This window comes from Triticum dicoccoides, chromosome 6A (genome assembly GCF_002162155.2).
Source record: "Triticum dicoccoides isolate Atlit2015 ecotype Zavitan chromosome 6A, WEW_v2.0, whole genome shotgun sequence".
NCBI lineage: Eukaryota > Viridiplantae > Streptophyta > Magnoliopsida > Poales > Poaceae > Triticum > Triticum dicoccoides.
Genome location: NC_041390.1, coordinates 100865842 through 100879840, shown reverse-complemented (window position 1 = coordinate 100879840; position 13999 = coordinate 100865842).

The window sequence follows — 13999 nt, the reverse complement described above, 5'->3', positions numbered from 1 at the left end:
AACTTTTCTTGCGAAGATCATCATTGATTGCTTTTAAAAACCCATGCTCTTGCTCAAGGTTGAGTTTTTCAAAGCGTAGCTTCTCATGAGTCTTTAAAAGCTCTCGATGATCTTCCAAGGTAGTTTCATGAGCTAACTTAAGAGTGTTTAGTTCTTTAGTTAGACGCTCAATCTCCTTCTTATCATCGTCATTCGTTTTATCTTAATTAGCATGATTAATAGCAAGTTCATCATAGTTTTCATCACTAGAGTTGTCAACAAGTAAATCGTCATCACCTAGCAAATCATCTTCATCACTATTGAAATCGACATACTCGGGGTGTGATACCTTTGGGCCTTTAGCCATGAAGCATCTTCCAATTCCTTCATTTGGTGAGTCAAATATGTCATAGGAGTTGGTCGACACAAGTGCTAGACCGGCAACACCTTCATCTTGAGTATATTCGGAGTCGGAGTGATAACTTCTTTCAGAGTGATGGTCGGAATCGGAGCCAGATACCCATTCACCAACGTGAGCTTGATGTCTTCGTTTTGTGTAGATCCTTGATGACTTGTCCTTCCTTTCCGAATCGTTGCTTCTGCGAGAGGTTCTTCGTTCATAACAATCATCTCTACTCCTTCCCTCTCTTGGAGGTGATTCTTCTCTTCTACTTTGTGGCACCCCGGCTCAGAGAAAACCGGAACGCCCGGTATTCCAGCCCAGAGATCGAGGTGAAGTCTTCTGGAATACGGCACTGCTTAGTATAGAACAAACCATCTCTCTATTACAACACGGGTATGAATACCAGGGTTCCGATATTACAATGAATAACATCGGCACGGCGACATTACGCCAACCACGGTTGCTCTATACAAGCAGCATAACAACTCGAAGCAGCGGAACAACGAACGGCGATGATGGACTCCAATCCGCAGGTACTCTGGCTGGAATGTTTATCCTAGCTCGCGAACATAGGAACAACACCAAACAAGCAAGCAATCCAGGCACGACCTGCAAATTGGCATGATACGCCAGGTCAGTACATTGAATGTACTTGCAAGCTCACAATAACCAGAAGCATTCAAGACAAACAACAGCATGGCAATTACAGGTTAAGCAGGAATTATCATGAGATCATCAGGATAACAAGGCATGAACAACATGAACATAATATCGCTAGAACAATATGATCATGGCATGAACAACATGAACATAATACTGCTAGAACAATATGATCATGTCATGAACATATAAATCTGAGGATACTAGCATGCAACATGATGACACTACATGCACCATTTATTCTGCTCGGGTTACCTCGTAACCATCACATGCACCATTTACCAACTTCGGACATTGCACGATCATCTCAGGATCAAATCAAGCTTGGTATAAACAATACTGTAGTAATCATCAAATGACCACAAGGAGCTTGATCTTTACCCATGATTCTCGCACAACATCACGAATATCCAACAACTCGGTATTCTCGATACCACGGTGATCATTCCGGCGATCACAACCATGACCATCACTTGGTCTCAAACAGTGATCCTTCCGGCGATCACAACCAACTTATCTCATCCTCGAACCAGGGTTGTTATCTAGCACATTATTATTATTACTGTTGACCCACAGTGTGACCGACACGAACTGGGCCCTTATCCGCGGGCGCGGCTATCGATAGATTTAATATACACTCTGTAGAGGTTAGTACACTGTACCCACACTACGGAACCCATGGCCTCGCACTCCCATTCGGGTGGACCAACGGCGTTCCGACAAAACCGATCTATTGCCATGACACTCTCCCGGCCACTCCGACCCACTCCCAACTGGGCTGGTCCTGGGTGGCCCCGTGTCTACCAAAGACACAACGACCACCGTCGTGGCCAAAACGTCCTCACGGGGACCAGATCCATAATAAAAACAACGGGCACACAAGGTTATGTCTGCTTACCGGGCCAGGGTATGCATGCCCATAACCTTCCCTAGTTGGAGGCACCGGCGAGAGGCATGACAATAGACCCAGTTAGGACCTTCCCATAAAGGTAAGCATGGTTGCACTGGTCAGTTCGATATGGTGGCACCATGACTCAGCCAACAGGTGTTCAAGTTCAATTTAATCCGGTTAAACTTGAATGCAAATATGCTGAGCCATGACAAAATAACATGATACAATTAAAATGCATGAGCATGATATCAACATAGTCATGAGGATACAACATAACTAGCCACCATATCAGCAATGAATCATTTTCAACTGAGCATGGCATAATGAAGAGCATGAATATTACCAGTACAACACTACTCATAGCATAACATGACCACTAGCATCAACAATAAGCATCATGCAAGAACATATCAACAATGCCATCATGCAAGCATTTAATCAACTAGATGTAATGGAACATGCATAACAACGGTACTCGGGGCAGACGACAGTCATGCACAACATATACTACTAGCAAGCATAAGCATATGAAAGGAATACTAGCAACTAGCAGGGCATGAAAACCAGATGCATAACAACATAGCAAGAAAGTAAGCATGAATCCAACAGCATTACCGAAATAACTATAACCATATTTTAAGCAAGCAAACGTTTAATAAATATTCAAGATGAAAACCATGGCTACTGCATGACTATCATGCAAGTGGGTATTGTGGCTTGCCTGGGGTGACGGAGACTCCAGGAAGAAGTGCGGTGAAGCCGCGGAACGAAACGTCGGACGGTACATTCTCGGAGGGGGCTGATTAGAGGCATGGGAAAAATGGTCATTTTCACTGTGAAAGCACCTAGTGAAAATGTTACCAAAATATAGAGCTCGACGATACGAAGAAGTGGGCGTTGGTTTCACCTCAATCGGAGTTACGGTTGCGGAGTTATGAGGTGTGGAAGAAGAAGGACCAATCTGTGAAAATTTTATCACCAACGAGTCCCTGAGTGGATAAGGCAGAGGCGCAAAATCAGGAATACGCTTTCAGAAGGAGAAAACGGCTTCCGGCCGCAGTAGAGGAAAATACGTTTACCTGAAGAGAAAACGTATTTTGAGCAAAAGAAGATGGAAATACGCCTTCAAAATAAGGAAATGTATTTCCTGGAAAATACGTTGTCACTTACGTGACGTGGCAGAGGCGGGGCCGGCTTCAGGGTGGATGACGAGGGGGTCCCGCGCGCAGGGGAGGGGCCGAGCCATGCTCGTCTTCTTCCTCCCGCTGCTCCCCCGTGCAGGACAGAAGATGCGGGGGAGGGGTCGCGCTGCCGGCGACGTGGCGGCCGGCTCAGGCCACCTCAGGCCGTGCGACAACCACCGACGGGATCGTGGGACCGCGCCGCACCCATCCCCAGGCAGAGGGGGCGCCGGGGAGGAGCAGAGCGACCGTGGCAATGGAGGAACGGAAGCGGGCTCCGGCCGCCTTTTACTTGGAGGGGGAGCACTCCGGCGACGAGGAGGCTAGGGAGAGTGGGTGGGGCGACTCGCGGGGACGAGGGGGATACTATGGTGGCGACGGGAGGGAGAGAGGAGCATCAGATGGCCAGGACGACGAGATGGCCGAACGGTGGAGGCGGCGGCCGGACTTGGGAGACACGGCCCCGTGGCTCTTCGGCGAGGGGAAAGGGGTTGGGGTGATGCGCAAGGATGCGGGGAAGCTAGTGGACAACACCGGAGGAAAGGAGGAGGCTCGAGCTAACCGAGACCAAGGAGGAATCGCGGCGGCCGAGGCGAACTCCGGCGAAAAGAGGAGAGGGCCGAGGACTCTGGTGGGCGAGGAGGCTTAGGGAGAGGCTGGTGAGGTGCTGAGGGACTCGGACACTCCTTATATAGCCCAGGGGAGGATTCTTGAGCTCATCGGCGAGCTCCCGACCAAGCTTTAATGGCGGGCAGAGGCAGGGCATGGCACGGGCATGGCGTTTGCGACGCATTGATGTCAAACCACGACTAGTCAGCGATGCAGGGCGACACAGTCGAGCACGGGAGAGCTCCTGGACAAGGTTGGACGTCGAGACGAGGAGGGAGGAGACGAGCATAGTGGCCGGAACAAGGCAGAGCACGCCTGCAGCCATGACGCAAGCGTGATCACCACGTGCACTGGCACAAGCGGCGCTCTTTGGCGTGGCCAACCATATCCAGTGGATGGACCTTGGTGCCCTCAGTCAAAATGAGGAAATAAATCGGTCCAGGGGCAAAGAAGAGATTTGCACTTAGCTCCAAAAGTAAATAAGTAATAAGGTGTTTGTAACTTCCTGGGGTTAAACCAGCTTGGTAACGTGGTAACTAGTTTGTCTTATGATGATCACATGCTAAGGTGGTGTTGATCACCAAAACTCAGACTAAGAGGAGGAGTTTAGATGGTGGTTGTTGTAGAAAGTGCAATACTGGCCAGAATTGGGGATTTGGATGATGCACTCACATACTTGATCTCTGTGAGCTGAAATTTGGCAGAGAGGGGTTATATGATGGTATGAAGCTGTTGTAAAGATTTCATGCCATTTGGAAATACCAAAGTAGCACTTGCTTCACAAAGCTTCATTCTGGACAAAAACTTGGAAATATTACACAGGGTAATTGGATTAACCAATTGAGGTAAAACTTGGTGGAGGGAGTTGATATAGGTAGGATCATGTCCTAGTAAAGTTTCATCTCAATTGAAGCAATATAACATATAGTTGCTTCGCAAACTGAAAATCTGACCAGAAACTAAGATTTGGAGCTGGGCTCACATAGATGAGTTACATGAGCTCATATTTGGTGGAGAGTCATGATTTGATCTTATTAAGAACCTTGCAAAATTTCAACTCATTTGGATATGCCTAGCTTGTATTTCCATCACAATCACTTCCCTCGGACAGGAACTTTGAAAAATTGCTCAGGAATATTTACTAGGCAAAGTGATGAGTTTATTTTTGGCATGAGCCAATGATATGGACAGGAAAAGCTTTCCAAGAAGTTTGTGGTCAATCAAGCAAATATAAATAGCACTTCCATTGCAAAGTGTCATTTAGGACAAAATAGAGAATGAATTATTGGAGAATTATTTTTGAACATGGCAATGAAATATTTTGCCATATTTGGGCAAGATAGGACCCAAACAATTTATGAGAATTATTTGGGAACTTTAGGAGTGACAAGAATATAGGTTGCTTCACAACATAGGGTTTTAAGGGTTATTCCTTTATCAGAAAAGGAATATTCCCAATAAAAGAATTTTGGGTTAGGTCAAGGATGGAAATGACATGATCTTGGGATGATGAAGAGGGTGACAAGCCACTATAAAACCTAGGAAAACATGATCTTCCCAAGTTTCAGAACCACATAGCCACGGAAAAGCAAAACAAAACAGGAAATCCAAGAAAATCAAAGGAAAAAGAAAAGGGCAAAAATCTAGGTTGTTACATACTTCTCCTTTTAGGCGAGTCTTCTCTTCTTTTGTAGGGAGGCGTACACTCATTGGAGTGGTGTCCAGGTCTTCCACAATTGTAGCAATTACGCTCACGACTAGAAGATCTTTTGTCATTGTAGGACCTTGACTTGGAACTACTTTCTTTGCTTCTACTCTTGTAGAACTTGTTGAAGTTCTTCACCATTAGGCTCAATTTCTCATTGAAGGCTTGTTTCTCACTTGATGATGTAAGAGCATCACATGAGGCTTTGTAAGCACCACTAGACTTGTTGTGAAGCTCTTCTTTATCCTTGAGTGACATCTCATGAGTAACAATTCTTCCAATGACTTTTGTTGGCTTAAGATCTTTGTGAGTGTGCATCTTTTGGATCAATGTGCACACGGTATCATATTTTTCATCCAAGGCTCTTAGGATCTTCTTGATGATGAATCTGTTGGTCATCCCTTCACTTCCTAAGCCGGCAATCTCATTTGTGATGAGAGCAATACTAGAGTAAATTTCAGCGACACCTTCACCATCCTTCATTTTGAACTTGTCAAGCTGACTTTGAAGAACATCCAATTTGGATTCCTTGACGGAGTCGGTACCTTCATGCATATCAATCAAAGTATCCCAAATTTCCTTTGCATTCTCAAGACGGCTGATTTTGTTGAATTCTTCGGGGCACAATCTGTTGAAGAGGATATAGTAAGCTTGAGCATTGTATTTTAGCATCTTCAACTCTTCGGCGGTAGCTTCAAAATTTGGTTCTCTCTCATCAAAGAATTCACCTTGCAAGCCAATACACACAATAGCCCAAATGGCGGGGTTATGTCTAAGAATATGCATTTTCATCTTATGCTTCCAAGTAGCAAAATTAGTACCATCAAAGTAAGGACCTCTACGGTGGTAATTTCCCTCGCTAGACGCCATACTCTTCTAGGTTGTGTGATACGTCCATCTTGCATCATGCTTTTATATCGATATTTATTGCATTATGGGCTGTTATTACACATTATGTCACAATACGTATGCCTATTCTCTCTTATTTTACAAGGTTTACATAAAGAGGGAGAATGCCGGCAGCTGGGATTCTGGGATGGAAAAGGAGCAAATATTAGAGACCTATTATGCACAGCTCCAAAAGCCCTGAAACTTCACGGAAGTCAATTTCAGAATATATAAAAAAATACTGAGCGCAAGAAGTTCACCAGGGGGGCACACCATGCCCACGAGGGTGGGGGCGCGCCCTACCCCCCTTGGCACGCCCCCTACCTCGTGGGCCCCCTGGTGGCCCTACGATGGCCATCTTCTGCTATACGAAGTCTTTCGATGAGGAAAAAATCATAAGCCATCTTCTCAGATGAAACTCCGCCGCCACGAGGCGGAACCTTGGCGGAACCAATCTAGGGCTCTGGCGGAGCTATTCTGCCAGGGAAACTTCCCTCCGGGAGGGGGAAATCATCGCCATCGTCATCACCAACGCTCCTCTCATTGGGATAGGGCAATCTCCATCAACATCTTCACCAGCACCATCTCCTCTCAAAACCCTAGTTCATCTCTTGTATCCAATTCTTGTCTCCAAGTCCGGGATTGGTACCTGTGGGTTGCTAGTAGTGTTAATTACTCCTTGTAGTTGATGCTAGCTGGTTTAATTGGTGGAAGATCATATGTTCAGATCCTATATGCATATTAATACCCCTCTAATTATGAACATGATTATGCTTTGTGAGTAGTTACGTTTGTTCCCGAGGACATGGGATAAGTCTTGCTATTAGTAGTCATGTGAATTTGGTATTCGTTCGATATTTTGATGAGATGTATGTTGTCTCTCCTCTAGTGGTGTTATGTGAACGTCGACTACATAACACTTCACCATTATTTGGGCCTAGAGGAAGGCATTGGGAAGTAATAAGTAGATGATGGGTTGCTAGAGTGACAGGAGCTTAAACCCTAGTTTATGTGTTGCTTCGTAAGGGGCTGATTTGGATTCATATGTTTCATGCTATGGTTAGGTTTACCTTAATACTTTTGTTGTAGTTGCGGATGCTTGCAATAGAGGTTAATCATAAGTGAGATGCTTGTCCAAGTAAGGACAGTACCCAAGCACCGGTCCACCCACATACCAAATTATCAAAGTACCGAACGTGAATCAAATGAACGTGATGAAAACTAGCTTGACGATATTCCCATGTGTCCTCGGGAGCGCTTTTCTCAATATAAGAGTTTTTCCAGGCTTGTCCTTTGCTACAAAAAGGATTGGGCCACCTTGCTGCACTTTATTTACTTTTGTTACTTGTTGCTCGTTACAAATTATCCTATCACAAAACTACCTGTTACCACTTATTTCAGTACTTGCAGAGAATACCTTGCTGGAAACCGCTTATCATTTCCTTCTGCTCCTCGTTGGGTTCGACACTCTTACTTATCGAAAGGACTACGATAGATCCCCTATACTTGTGGGTCATCAAGAATCTTTTCTGGCGCCGTTGCCGGGGAGTGAAGCGCCTTTGGTAGGTGGAATTTGGTAAGGAAAAATTTATATAGTGTGCTGAAATTTACTGTCACTTGTTACTATGAAAAGTAATCCTCTGAGGGGCTTGTTCGAGGTATCTTCACCCCAACCAGTAGAGCAAAGAGTTGCTCCTCAACCTACTGAAAATGAAAATGAAAATGTCTTCTTTGAAATTCCTTCGGGTATGTTAGAAAAACTGCTAGCTAATCCTTTTGTAAGAGATGGAACAATGCATCCTGATGAGCACCTAATATATGTTGATGAAGTTTGTGGATTATTTAAGCTTGCAGGTGTACCCGGAGATGTTGTTAAGAAGAAGGTCTTCCCTTTATCTTTGAAGGAAGATGCATTGACATGGTATAGGCTATGTGATGATATGGGGTCATGGAACTACAAACGATTGAAATTGGAATTTCATCAGAAGTTTATCCTATGCATCTTGTTCATCGTGATTGCAATTATATATATAATTTTTGGCCTCGCGAAGGAGAAAGCATCGCTCAAGCTTGGGGGAGGCTTAAATCAATGTTATATTAATGCCCCAATCATGAGCTCTCAAGAGAGATGATTATTCAAAATTTATATGCTCGGCTTTCTGATAACAATCGCACCATGCTCGATACTTCTTGTGCTGGCTCTTTTATGATGAAGACTATTGAATTCAAATGGGATTTATTGGAAAGAATTAAATGCAACTCTGAAGATTGGGACCTCGACGAAGGTAAGGAGTCAGGTATGACACCTAAGTTTGATTGTGTTAAATCTTTTATGGATACCGATGTTTTCCGTAAATGTAGCACTAAATATGGACTTGACTCTGAGATAGTAGCTTCTTTCTGTGAATATTTTGCTACTTATGTTGATCTCCCCAAGTAGAAGTGGTTTAAATATCATCCTCCCATAGAAGTAAAAATAGCTGCACCTATTAAAGTTGAAGAAAAGACTATCACTTATAATGATCCTATTGTTCCTACTTCTTATGTTGAGAAACCACCTTTCCCTGTTAGGATAAAGGATCGTGCTAAAGCTTCAAATGTGGTTCGTAAAAGCAATATTAAAACTTATACACCTCCTGAGAAAATTAAAGTTGAACCTGATATTGCTATTGTTAAAGATCTCTTGTCTGATAATATTGATGGGCATGTTATTCATTTCCTTGACGGGACCGCTAGAATTGCTAAACCTTGTGCTAAAGATAAAAACAGACCTGTGATAGGCATGCCTGTTATTTTTGTTAAAATAGGAGATCATTGTTATCATGGCTTATGTGATATGGGTGCTAGTGCTAGTGCAATACCTTACGACTTATACAAAGAAATTATGCATGATATTGCACTTGCTGAGATAGAAGATATTGATGTCACAATTAAACTTGCCAATAGAGACACTATTTTAACAATGGGAATTGTTAGAGATGTTGAAGTCTTGTGTGGGAAAACTAAATATCCTGCTGATTTTCTTGTTCTTGGTTCCCCACAAGATAGCTTTTGTCCCATTATATTTGGTAGGCCCTTCTTAAACACTGTTAATGCTAAGATAGATTGCAAAAAGGATGTTGTTACTATCGGTTTAGATGATATGTCTCATGAATTTAATTTCTCTAAATTTAGTAGACAACACCGTGAAGAAGAATTGCCTAGTAAGGATGAAATTATTGGTCTTGCTTCTATTGCCGTACCTCCTAGTGATCCTTTATAACAATATTTGTTAGACCATGAAAATGATATGTTTATGAATGAAAGAAGGGAAATATATGAAGTATTCTTTAAACAGGAACCTATTCTGAAACACAATTTGCCTGTTGAAATCCTAGGGGATCCTCCTCCACCCAAGGGTGATCCTGTGTTTGAGCTCAAACCTTTGCCTGATACTCTTCAATATGCTTATCTTGATGAGAAAAAGATATATCCTGTTATTATTAGTGCTAACCTTTCAGAGCATGATGAAGAGAGATTATTGAAAACTCTAAAGAAGCACCGTGCTTCTATTGGGTATACTCTTGATGATCTTAAGGGCATTAGTCCCACTCTATGTCAACATAAAATAAATATGGAAGAAGATGCTAAACCAGTTCGTGATCATCAACGGCGGCTGAATCCTAAAATGAAAGAAGTGGTAAGAAAGGAAATACTAAAGCTCCTTGAGGCAGGTATAATCTATCCCGTTGCTGATAGTCAGTGGGTAAGTCCTGTCCATTGTGTCCCTAAGAAGGGAGGTATTATTGTCGTTCCTAATGATAAAGATGAATTGATTCCTCAAAGAATTATTACAGGTTATAGGATGGTAATTGATTTCCACAAATTAAATAAGGCCACTAAAAAGTATCATTACCCCTTACCTTTTATCGATCAAATGCTAGAAAGATTATCCAAACATACACATTTTTGCTTTCTAGATGGTTATTCTGGTTTCTCTCAAATACATGTGTCAGCCAAGGATCAATCAAAGACTACTTTTACTTTCCTTTTGGTACTTTTGCTTATAGACGTATTTCTTTTGGTTTATGTAATGCACCTGCTACCTTTCAAAGATGCATGATGGCTATATTCTCTGACTTCTGTGAAAAGATTTGTGAGGTTTTCATGGACGATTTTTCCGTCTATGGATCCTCTTTTGATGACTGCTTAAGCAACCTTGATCGAGTTTTGTAAAGATGTGAAGAAACTAATCTTGTCATGAATTGGGAAAAGTGCCACTTTATGGTTAATGAAGGTATTGTCTTGGGGCATAAAGTTTCTGAAAGAGGTATTGAAGTTGATAAAGCCAAGGTTGATGCTATTGAAAAGATGCCATGTCCCAAGGACATCAAAGGTATAAGAAGTTTCCTTGGTCACGCCGGTTTTTATAGGAGGTTCATTAAGGACTTCTCAAAAATTTCTCGGCCTGTGACTAATTTATTACAAAAAGATATACCACTTGTCTTTGATGATGATTGTGTAGAAGCATTTGAAATACTTAAGAAAGCATTGATCTCTGCACCTATTGTTCAGCCACCTGATTGGAATTTACCCTTTGAAATTATGTGTGATGCTAGTGATTATGATGTAGGTGCTGTTCTAGGGCAAAGAGTTGATAAGAAATTGAACGTTATTCAATATGCTATTAAAACCCTAGACAATGCTCAAAGAAATTATGCTACTACTGAAAAAGAATTCCTAGCAGTCGTATTTGCTCGTGATAAGTTCAGACCTTATATTGTTGATTCTAAAGTAACTATTCACACTTATCATGCTGCTATTAAATATCTTATGGAAAATAAAGATGCTAAACCTAGACTTATTAGATGGGTTCTCTTGCTACAAGAATTTGATTTACATATAGTTGATAGAAAGGGAGCTGAGAACCCCATTGCAGACAACTTGTCTAGGTTAGAAAATGTGCTTGATGGCCCACTACCTATTGATAATAGCTTTCCTGATGAGCAATTAAATGTCATAAATGCTTCTCATACTGCTCCATGGTATGATGATTATGCTAATTACATTGTTGCCAAATTCATACCACCTAGTTTCACATACCAGCAAAATAAAAAGTTCTTCTATGATTTGAGGCATTACTTTTGGGATGACCCACATATTTGTAACGAAGGAGTAGACGGTGTTATTAGACGTTGTGTACCTAAGCATGAACATGAATAGATCCTATGCAAGTGTCACTCCGAAGCTTATGGAGGACACCATGCTGGAGATAGAACTGCACATAAGGTATTGCAATCTGGTTTTTATTGGCCTACTCTCTTCAAAGATGCCCGTAAGTTTGTCTTATCTTGTGATGAATGTCAAAGAATTGGTAATATTAGTAGATGCCAAGAAATGCCTATGAATTATTCAACTGTTATTGAACCATTTGATGTTTGGGGCTTTGATTATATGGGACCTTTTCCTTCCTCTAATGGATATACACATATTTTACTTGCTGTTGATTACGTTACTAAGTGGGTAGAGGCTATTCCAACTAGTAGTGCTGATCATAACACTTCTATTAAAATGCTTAAAGAAGTTATTTTTCCAAGATTTAGAGTCCCTAGATATTTAATGACTGATGGTGGTTCACATTTTATTCATGGTGCTTTCCGTAAAATGCTTGCTTAATACGATGTTAATCATAGAATTGCATCTCCTTATCACCCTCAGTCTAGTGGTCAAGTAGAATTGAGTAATAGAGAGCTCAAATTAATTTTGCAAAAGACTGTTAATAGATCTAGAAAGAATTGGTGCAAGAAACTTGATGATGCATTATGGGCCTATAGAACTGCATATAAAAATCCTATGGGTATGCCTCCGTATAAAATGGTTTATGGAAAAGCATGTCACTTACCTCTCGAACTAGAACACAAGGCATATTGGGCTATTAAAGAGCTCAATTATGATTTTAAACTTGCCGGTGAGAAGAGGTTATTTGATATTAGCTCACTCGATGAATGGAGAACCCAAGCATACGAAAATGCCAAATTATTTAAAGAAAAAGTTAAAAGATGGCATGATAAAAGGATACAAAAGCGTGAGTTTAATGTAGGTGATTATGTATTGCTATACAACTCTCGTTTAAGATTTTTTGCAGGAGAACTTCTCTCTAAATGGGAAGGTCCTTACGTTATCGAGGAGGTCTATCGTTCCTGTGCCATAAAAATCAACAACTTCGAAGGCACAAATCCGAAGGTGGTGAACGGTCAAAGAATCAAACATTATATCTCAGGTAATCCCATAAATGTTGAAACCAATGTTATTGAAACCGTAACCCCGGAGGAATACATAAGGGACACTTTCTGGAACATTTCAGACTCCGAAAAGGAATAGGTATGTGGTACGGTAAGTAAACCGACTCCAAAACAGTTTTTAAGGCAATATTTCTCCGTTTTGGAATATTTAGAAAAATATAAAAATAAGTAGCAGTCCGGGAAGGACACGAGGCCTCCACGAGGGTGGAGGGCGCGCCCTACCCTACTAGGCGCGCCCCTACCTCGTGGGCACCTCGTGCGCTTTCCGGACTCCGTTTTCTTACACGACACGTATTTTGGTCGGTAAAAATTCATTATATAATCTCCCGGAGGTTTTGACTCCCGTATCATGCAAATATCTCTTGTCTTTGTTTTGAGCTGTCCTGTTGCAGATTTGAGCAACATGTCGTCCCAGGATTCGGAAGGAGAGAGCTATGTGGCTGATTACCTTGCAGATCCTAAAGTCTATGGGGATGTGGAGCATTGTGGTTGGACTAGGAAGAAGAAGAGGACTATGAACCTAAGGGAAAAGAGGAGACGAGCTCAGATGAAGATGAATTCCCACTACCTCAACCTGGGGACATGCATGTGGAGTTTAAAAAGTCAAGCCTCCCTGATAGAGTAAAGAAACCTAAGATCGAGTTTATCCCTTTTCGCCTCTTGCAGGAAAACAAACAAAAACTATGCAAAAAGATACTGAGCCTGGAGCAGGAGATCAAGGACCTAAGGGACCAAAATTCTGTCCTCAAGCGCGAATTAAGGAAGAAGCCTACGCCATCAACAAAACCATCACCTTCTCCACCAACAAAGAAGAATTGAGTATCTGGTATGGGCACTCCCCTTGGCAACTGCCAAGCTTGGGGGAGTGCCCCGGTATCGTATCACCATCACTTTTATCTTTATTGTTTTTCTTAGTTCGATCCTTTTGGTAATATCTTGATCTAGTAGAATAAAAGCTTTTTAGTATGATCTAGTTGTGAGTTTTGCTTTATGATCCTTCTATGTAATCGAGTCCGTGAGCTATATAATAAAGATTAGATTATTTTGCCATGATCCTAAGTGAATAAAAGAAAAGAGAAAGAAATAAAAAGAAACAAAGGGATCGTATGGATCTTATGGAGAGTAATGAGCTCACATAGAAAAAGTATGATGAATAAAAGTTGTTGAGAGTTGACAAACATAGTTTTGGTCATCGTTGCAATTAATAGGAAGTAATAAAGAAAGAGAGTTCTTCACATATAAATATACTATCTTGGACATCTTTTATGATTGTGGGCACTCATTAAAATATGACATGCTAAAGAGTTGACGTTGGACAAGGAAGACAACGTAATGGGTTATGTTTTCTTACATTATATTGTCATGGATCATCCAACATGGTTGAGCTTGCCTTTCCCTCTC